Source organism: Emys orbicularis, chromosome 3, assembly GCF_028017835.1.
Source record: "Emys orbicularis isolate rEmyOrb1 chromosome 3, rEmyOrb1.hap1, whole genome shotgun sequence".
NCBI lineage: Eukaryota > Metazoa > Chordata > Testudines > Emydidae > Emys > Emys orbicularis.
Genome location: NC_088685.1, coordinates 88,858,818 through 88,869,242, shown reverse-complemented (window position 1 = coordinate 88,869,242; position 10,425 = coordinate 88,858,818).

Here is a 10,425-nt window from a genome sequence, read left to right as displayed (position 1 = left end):
AAAACTGACACCAATCAGCTCCAATCCAATCCTCTCAGAAGCTGCTAGGAGTCGGAGGGATCTGGGACCTATAATAGCCAAGCCCAGCTCCTTCTAAGTGAGAAAGGTTGTATTGAAGAAGGCTGGGATACGTGTTCAGAACAAAGAGATAAAGGGTTCACCATGGTACCAGAAAAACAAACATGCATCTGTATGTGTCCAAAGAATTGGGCAAGGCAAAACAGAAGGCAAAAGACTGCTTTGACAAATGAGTGATGGAAAATGGGAAACCAGTTATACTTTTGGCTTATGCTATACAGGAGCATAATTTATGGCACTAATGGCTTGGTTCCTACCACTGTGGACAAACTGAGTTCATCTGTGTATAAAATTCAGGTTATTGGAAATAAAGTGGATAAGCTGTTTAAAAGTAAGTCCTTCGCCCTCCAGAGACTGCGTGATGATCATGCTTTTATGGGTACACACCATTACTGTTGAAGCTGAGAAATGAGCTCACAATTATGCCTGACAGCGGAAATGTGGTTTGTGTAATCCAAAGAAACAAAGAGGATGAAGTTACCTTTCAATGCCCAGTCATGTTCATGTCTCAGGATAAAGGACTTGGGGACACTGAAGGGAGCCCCAGCGAATTAATGACTCTAGTTTTAGATCACTTTGCAACCATAGGGGTTATGTTTTCAGGAAATAAAATGAATACCTATGGGCGTTGGAAGGGGAAAGTAAACTTTACTAACCCTGACTTAAGTTAAGGAGATGAATCTATATAACTTAGCAGAAAGCACTGGTATGTTAATGTATTGTAGAATGGGGAGCTGGGGTTGGAAAACAAAAGGCAATACAGATGGTAATGACCCAAACTCCTGTAATCCATCCTACCATGGGTAAACTATATAGTCCCAAGTCACCAGTAAAAGTAATAACGCATTTTCCCTGCATAGGTCACCTGGGATATTGCTTAATAATGTACAGTTTGTGCACATACTGTTTTAAATCTCACTGAAATATGGCTAAATTTGGTAATTGTGTAAGAGCAAGTGCATTACTGTTGTATGTTAACTAACAAGGAAGTTAACTAGCATTATATCAGGAATGTCCATGAGCCTCAATAGCTAGGCAAGAGACTATGCTGCAGTCTGGTATCTTTTGAAGTAGACTCCAAAACTTAGAGTTGTTGGTTCCATTTCTGGACTGTTTGGATCTGGGATGTCCATTTGGAACAGAGCAGCTATGAAAGATATAAAAAGGCATGTTAACTATTTTAAGCATCATGCAGCAGAAACCGTTTCTAAACCCATGGCACTGAGGGCCTGATCCTGAGGAATAGTGTATAATACGCATGACATTGTTGAGCTATTTAAACAAGAAAAGATTAATGAATTGATCACAGAAAATAAGCAAGCAAGGGAAAATTGTGTAGGTAAACAAGTTAATTGCACCACTTATGGGAGTTATGTTAACTTCCATAACAGTTCTTTTGGGAGTATGTTAATAATGATCAATTAGCTAAATGGTACTGTCTTCAGTGCCTATCATAGATTCTTGTTAACAAGTTTCCTTTGGCACAATTCATATTGTGGGGTCAGTGACCCCACATCCTAACTGAGGCACATGTTATTCAAAACAATCATGCTTTGTGTCAGGTTCCATGTATATTTCTTTTATGGTATCTTTACCGATATCTGATTCTGACACTGCAATATTTAATACATTGGCTATTCGCCATTCAGTAAGTTACCTGTAAGACAATGTCTTCAAGGAACACCTGGATGTACTCATCTACTGATGTATCACTCAAACACAAATCTGCAAGGCACCGCACATGGCTTGTTGTTCTGCTAAGGGATATCAGTACATGTGTAGATGTAATGTTTCTGACATCACAATTCCTGTGTGTGTCCACACTGGCCTGGAAAGTTAGCCGCTAATGTCTCCTGATGCCCAATGGTAAGGATAACCTATAATATGGAGGGACAGTATCGTGTAGTAAGGAATTATAAGAAATTTACACATGAAGACCTCATTCATAATGTCACTGCTCCAAATTTGTTTTACTTTTCATGTAAGTAGCATTATGGGTCATGCTATAGTGCCTATTCCAGTTTTTCAAAATGGGGCTTACTTGGAATCATGGATTCAACCAAGATAAAGTTGAAAAATACATACCAGTTTTTAGCGTACATATTGATCTACTAAATTTCAATTTTAAAACATCATTAAGTCAAAAAGACACTCACATTATTCAGATTACCAATGACATTCATAAAGCAGAAGAAGCCTTGAGTGACCTTATCCATGATGTTGATCTGAAAATATTAATGCTTCATACTTGGATAGAAGATGCATTTAAAGCTTTGCTTGTGTTACAGTGAGTATTAGTTTTAATAGTACTGATTATGTACTGCCATTTAAGCAGTTTGCTAACACACTATAAATCTCACTTGAATGTTCTTACCTCTCTTTCCTATATCCAATTAACAAAGGTGTTACCTTTATAATAATCACAGTGCCAAATGGGGAACTGTTCACCAAAACATATGTTACACACACCACATTAAGAGGTATTTTCCATATGGCATTAATATATTAAATATAGGTGTTGGGAAGTTATGTTAACTGAGTATTATGCTCTTCCCACAATTCTGTAAACCCATGCTAAGTATCCCATAACACTCTGCAAAGCTGAAGTCAGCGTTGGCACCGAAATATAGGAAACCTGTCAAACACTAGATACATAAACATTCTGCCCTGGTACAAGTTGTGAGGTACTTTCACAGGCAATTGTTTTGGAGTGTGGTATCCAACATAGAGATAAGGAAAGGTACTCCCTGGTACTTTAAAAAAAAAAAGAGAGAAAGAAAGAAAAAGCTGACTGGTAACTTTAGTCTTGGGTAACATGCATAGTGCTTTTAGCTTGTTAGCAGCTCTAATATAAATATGATAGTTTTGTGGGGTGAATTTCGGCACAAACCTTCTGTGTGATGTGAACTGCATGCTGCAAGACATGGGTTCCATATGTATATCTTCTTTCTATATTGTACTACTTAGTCTTTAGCCAATTTATTGTCTAAGCTTGGTTATTTGGTCTCAAACTTTTTAAATAGCAAACTGCAAGTGCAGTCAAAAGTCAATTGATTTTTTTTTAGCAAGTTCCACTTAAGAGGATGAAGATAACATAGTTGTGACTGCTGCAATTCTATCAGCTTTCAGGGCTAAACAGATGCTGCATAGTCAGGGGAAATGGTGCAAGGAGGATGTAAAAGCTTATTTCAAAAACTGAAAGATGGGTAGCTACTGTCTGTTAGCACAGCATGACAGGGGAGCTGGCCTTAGTGAAAATAGTTAGCAGTGCTATTACCACATTACTGTGATATAGCCACTCTGAAAAGTACAATGCACTATCGCTCTTTTGTGACTTAAATGGTGCTTATTAACCTCATTCTCATGAAATGGAAGGGTTAAAGAACCTGATATATAAGCAGGTGAGGTTAGAGCAGTAGATGCACATACAGTAAAACCTTCCAAGAGCGACCCCTCATGGGAGTTGGCAAAAGTGATTACTTGTAAGAGGTGGTCTCTCTTCAAAGGTTTGCACACCAGAGAGAGGTGGTGTTCCGTGCCCTCTGCACATAGTCGCTTGTGACAGGTGGTCTCTCTCTTCAGAGGTGGTCTCTAAGGCAGATTTTACTATATTCTCCTATCTAACTAGGATAACCCTAGAAACTTAATCCAGCCCGTAGTCAGTGCAAGATGATTCCCAAAGCCACACTTATTGGTGCATAGTCCAGTCTAGGTGAAATGTTTCAAGTAATGAAGTGACTACCTTGGGATTTAAGTCTAATAAAGCTCATTGTCAGCAATCTTTTTCCAGATATTCAACCTAGATTTCCCCCCTTAATATTGTGCTGCTCCCAAATATTTCTATTCCCCCTTAGTTCTTTTCCATGCTCACTGTTTGCACCCAATAGCCCTTCTTGGGACGTAGGCCACTTCCCCAGTGGGGGAAGCCAGGCCCACCCACTTCTCCAGATTCCAACCCTGGGACCCTATAAAGTTGGAGCAAACACTTTTCCCTTCAGTTAGCTGCTACTTCCTTGGACCTCTTCCCACCTGGTCTCTTTACCTTCACCTCTTACCTTAGGGTTAAAGTTCTCAGTTCCTCTCTCTCCCAGTTTAAACAAATGCCCCACCCCTTTTCTAATTTGATGCGTTGCTGACCTCACTGACTTTTTTTATGGCCATGCTGCCAGTTTTTATTCCACATGACAGCACTCATATCCTAGGTGATTTGAACTGATTTTGAGGCTCTATCAAATGCTTAACTAAAATCCAGTTATTACTGTGACCCTGGCTATCAACATAAGGACAAATGACTTTTACTGTTGTTCTGCCTCCTTCCCATGAAGATAAGTCATGCAAGGGACTCCTCCCATCAGCTGAGCTTTGCAGCCAAAAGCATGTGGGAGAAAGAGAATAAAACCTCTAACAAAAATGAACTGATTATCTTTATGCTGCTTGGACTCTGGGGGGCAAGATGTTTCTGGGCATAAGCAAGAGATCCCCAGGTGCTTAACCTGGGTTAGCCCTAAAGGACATATAGAGTTTGCTGATTATAGACACTTTGGGTATGTCTTCACTACCCGCTGGATCGGCGAGTAGCGATCGATCCAGTGGGGATCGATTTATCGCGTCTAGTCTAGACGCGATAAATCGACCCCGAGCGCTCTCCCATCGACTCCTGTACTCCAGCGCCGTGAGAGGCGCAAGCAGAGTCGATGGGGGAGTGGCAGCAATCGACTCACTGCGGTGAAGACACCACAGTAAGTTGATCTAAGTACGTCGACTTCAGCTACGTACTTAGATCAACTTACCGTGGTGTCTTCACCACGGTGAGTCGATTGCTGCTGCTCCCTCATCGACTCTGCTTGTGCCTCTCACGGCACTGGAGTACAGGAGTCGACGGGAGAGCGCGTAAGTTGCGTAACTTAGATCGATTTCCTCCTCCCCCCCCCCCCCAGTGTAGACCAGGTTTTCTATTACCTTTTGAAACTTAAGATTTGTGTGTATATATGTTTACCTGCTTTAACCTTGTAAATAACTCTCTGGTTTCCTTTTCCTATTTAATAAATCTTGGTATCATTTATTACAGGATTGGCTACAAGAATTGTTTTTGGTATGAGATCTAGGGGGCCGTTGACCTACATAAGTGACTGGTCCTTTGGGACTTGGTGTAACCTGTATAGTGCTGTGATTCTTGGTGTGAAGGACCAGCTATGACAAAGGTACAAACACTTGGTTGGCGAGATAAATTAGAGTACTTAAGTCTGACTCCATGTTATGGCTGGTATAGTGCCTGAGGAATTTACAGTTGATAATTGGTTGGTGAAAGCTAAGTATAGAATCAATTTGGGGTTTGTGTCCTGGTTCCTAACAGTCTGCCATGAAGTTGGTATTCATGCTCTTGAGTCACTGCAGGCAGCATTACAATTACATCTACTTCATTCTTTTTATCCATTGACTTTGTCCTTCTGTTATTAAAAGCTATTGAGTTTATCTGGTAACACTTGTACTTCATAACTCTAATATTTATATCCATGGTCTGGTATCCTATTTTTTTACTAGTTATTATATTTTTCATCTTTTTTACTAGACACACATGAGTTGGCAACTGCCAGGGTCACTTATTTTGCTTCATTTTTGAACATTGGTATCAAATTTGCATTTCTAAAATCTTTGCACAACAAGTTCAATATGCCTTTTCAAGAGATTGGCAATAATGTAATAAAGTTGATGATTAGCTAATTCCCTTACCAAACTGTGGTCCCAATCCTGAAAATATACACTTGAAAATTGCTGAGGGTCTCAGCGGACTACTTAATGATCTTTCCAAATGTTGTTTGTACCGTTAGCTAACTATTGTAAAGCGCTTTGAATAAAAGCGCTATATAAAAAAATTAATAATAATTAACATTTTTTGTTCTACAAATAAAAGCACACAACTCATATTTTAATATCAGTTGTCTTACCTTTCTAATGTGATGGATGTGCCCTCTCTCCCCCACCGCGGCAGCACCCAAACTGGGTCTGTGAAGAAGGGGGGGTCTCTCCCTCTCTCCCCCACCGCAGCAGCCACAGAGCTGGGGCTGGGAAGGAGGGCCGTCTCTCCCTGGCAGCCGCAGGTCTGGAGCTGGGGAAAGTCACCTCTTTCTCTAGCTGCCGCAGCCCTGCACATCCCAAATTCCTCCCACCTCCTCTTCTCACCCCACTTCCCCCTCCCACCTACCCCCTATTTCCTCCAAGGCCACCACCTCCCCTCACATGTGCATCTTCTCCAGGGTCCAGGCACCTAATTAGGTGGGTGGCCCTTCATTCTCTCATGTGTGGCCACCCAGGCACGCCCCTTAGAGGGAACTATCCGCGGACCACCTGAATGGAGCTCGTGGACCACTGGTAGTCCACGGACCACAGTTTGAGAACCTCTGATGTAAGTGATACTTCTCAGTCCTGACCTGAAACATGCTAGACAATCATACCAGATTTTGTGGTAGCTTTCTGATGTGGACAAACAGAACAATGATATCACTTTATCAGTATTTTAATGTAGGTATTCATGAAAGAGAGGGCCTGTTCATTAATCCATTTTATTACCTTCTATCTATGCCATCACACAGTTGATGAAGAAATAAAGGAAGGCTACATGATCTTGTATTTAATTGGATATGTATAGAGGACTGGCATGTAAAGAGTTAAACTGTTACATAACTTGTCGAGTATATTTTAGTGACATCGTAAATACATGGTATTTATAGTGTATTTGTTCCTGGGGAGTCAGGTGAATTAGAGTTGTACACACACTACTCTTTAGGATGTGAGTTATGTTGAACTGGCATTCTGAAATGTCAGCTTCATTCATTCATTCTCTAATCCAAGTAAAATTATTTGGCACATCTTAAATACAAATGCCTTTATTGAATAAACAAATTTAACAAAGGAGTAGTAATACTAGACTTCCTCTCCACTGAATTGACTAACTTCTTCCATTTTTTTCTTATTGCTGTGTCCTCTTTACTAAACTAATGTGGCTATGTTTTGTTTATTAAAATGTCTCTTTCAAAGTTTCTCAGACTTTGAAGTTCTCATCTGACAGCATGTAAATGCAATACTACAGTATAAAAATTCTGTCTGAGTTTAGCTGAAACACTTCAAAATCCAAACAAACAGAATACAGAATGAAAATATGGAAATAATTTCATTCTATCAATGTTTTATAAGGCTTCAAGATATGATTTGATTTTCTAGTGACACACTAAAGGCAGTCCACATGCAGTAAATAAACTTGTATTCCATACTTCGTATAACTAACATACAGTTCCAATTTACATAGGTTACAATCACCCATGTTGAGTTAATTATCCTTGTATTGACTTGTGACTGTTACAGGTGGTCATCCATAACTTACTTTTTTCAACACATTGTGTATATGAATTGAATAATTATATATTATGATCTTGGACTTAAAATGCCAAATTTCGAGACTCTAGACATGACCTACTCTAAATGTGAGATTTTCTGGAAATCTCTAAGGCCTGTCCAATTGAGTACAGTTGTGCAAAACTCCACTTAATCCTTTGAGAATAGCTCTTTGTTTGGATGTGGATTTGGGTTTTGTTTTGTGGCGGCAGACAGCTCTGTGCCTCCATGTTCCACCATTTTATACAGTTTCCACATTATCTCCCCTCTGTGGCCAACAGGTGGATAAAGATGTGTAGAATCTTTTTTTCACTGCTTCAAAGATTACTCTTGTCATTCCATAGCCTCCTCAATAGAAGGTGATGCGGGAAATACAGCTGACTCCTAACTCTTCAGAAATCAAGTCATTAGAACTTAAAGAACCTTCCTGCTCTTCAGCCAAGGCTACTTCCAAGCATTGCTTCCATGCTTCTGGATCTACTACTTTATCTTGTTTAGTGACTTAAAACAAGAGGGGTCCATCTAATATAACACTGTTGTGCAGCTGGTAAAACAGAATGACTCATGAATAGGGCCCTTCCAAATACACGGCCATGAAAAATGCATCACAGACCGTGAAATCTGGTCTCCACTCTGAAAATCTGGTCTTTTGTGTACTTTTACCCTATACAATATAGATTTCACAGGGGAGACAAGCGTTTCTCAAACTGGGGATCCCCAACCCAAAAGGCAGTTGCAGGGGGGTTGCAAGGCTATTGTGGGGGGGGGGGGTCATGGTATTGCCACCCTTACTTCGCACTGCCTTCAGAGCTGGGTGGCCGGAGAGCGGTGGCTGCTGGCCAGGTGTCCAGTTCTGCAGGCAGCAGTATAGAAGTAAGGGTAGCAGTACCATACCATGCCATCCTTACTTCTGTGCTGCTGCTGTCAGTGGCGCTGCCTTCCGAGCTGGGCTTCCAGCCAGCAGCTGCTGCTCTCCAGCTGCCCAGCTCTGAAGGTAGCACCACCGCCAGCAGCAGCGTAGAAGTAAAGGTCGCAGCACTGCAACCCCCCCTACAATAACCTTGTGACCCCCCACACACACACACACACACACTACCCCTTTTAGTGTCAGGACCCCTACATTTACAACACCATGAAATTTCAGATTTAAATAGCTGAAATCATGAAATTTATTATTTTTAAAATCCTATGATCATGAAATTGACAAAAATGCACCGTGAATTTGGTAGGGCCCTACTCATGAAGCAGAGAATCAGATTTAGGGGTTTATTTGCCACATCACACAGATAAACATGAACATTTAACTACCTCAAATAGGCAGCGATTCTAACCATTTCTGTAGCCATAATTCACCAAGCAAAGAGTCAAAACATTATTAAAAGAAAATACTTCCTCGACTTTTAGACCTTATGAGTAAAGGCCTGGTAGAAGAAACAAAGCTGGCATTGTGCTCTGAAGGTTTGCTGGGCTGCAAGAGCCAGAATCTGCTGAGGAAAGGAGGCCCACAAGACCCTCCCCTGCAAGTGCCCTGTCTCTGATCCTCAACAGTGCAAACAGAGGGGCTATCAATAGAAGTTCATCAACTGACTTTGCCTCTTTTCCTATGCACAGAAATGACAGCAATCTCTAAAGTAAATATTTCTAAGGCTTTATAGATTAAAACCAACAGTATGAATTAAAGTCAGGTTCCTCCCTAAGTAACTTTTCTTCACATTAATAATCGCAAAATGTAATCAAATGTGTGATTTAAAAGAACGGAAGACAGCTGGGACAGCCTGGGAAACCATAGAAGAATATGTATCATGTTAAGTAGGCAGTGAATAGTTAGAAAACAAGACCACTATTTTCTCTAGTAATTCCACTCTTAAAAAAAAATTGTTGGGGCTGATGCTTGTGCAAAACTCAATTAAATCAATGAGTCGCAATCTAAGCCTGCACAGCTGCATAGCCTTCCTGTGGTTTCAAATATTTCTATAATCTTGGGTGGAGTGCGGGATGCCATGTGCTCCTATAACTTTGGGAACAGCTGAACATAAAAAAAAAAAAGTACACTTCCCAAAGAGAGAGAAACATATCTGCACTCACATGATTAACTAATCTTATATTCTTGACCACACAGCAATCAAAATACAAACTAGAAACCAAAAATATTGGATTTTTGTTGTGGTTGGAGGGTGTTTTTAATGTTTCCTGGGTAGGAATAAAAAAATGCTCTGCACTCATAGTAAAGAAAGTTAAAGTCTACTTTTGGAGTATATTTTGGCTTTCCCTTTGTGTAAATGAGAGAGATTTAAAATCAAGTAAACTAAATCTAGATCAGTTCTAAAAAGTCCAAAAGGCCAATATTGGTCAACATGGGTGAAAAAAGATGGAATATGTTAAGGACAGGGGAATGCGAAGTGGTCTTCAATCAGTTCAGATCCAAGGAATTATTCACAAATGGCCTTAGTAAATAGCAATACCAAAATACCCTTGCTATCCTTGTAGCTTCTCTAGTATTTCTTTAAAATCCTCCTAATCATTTTCATGAAATTCTCACACTTAATATCAGTGTATATTACAAAATAAGATCAACCAAAGCAAATGGCTCTTTTCCTATTACCTCTTACACAGATGTAGTGTATTTGGTCACTATTACTATGGAAGACAAGTTTACATTCTTGATAACCACAACAAACTTGAGCTGTGAAGAATCTCTCTCTGAACTTGGAATCAGCTGTCTGTTTTCTAGTGGCTTGATACTACTCCCATTGAAGTCAATGTCAAAACACCCATTGTCTAAATGCCTATATTCATCCCTATTAAACAATTTTTTTTTGTGACTCAAACTTTCTTGGAGGTCTCATGCCAAGGCCTGCCTGAGAGTGTGTTACACTCCAGTCTGCTGTAGAAGGATTGGATTAGCCCATGGTCTGTATCTGTGTGGAACTCAGTTGCTCTTTTTGCACATGCTTGATA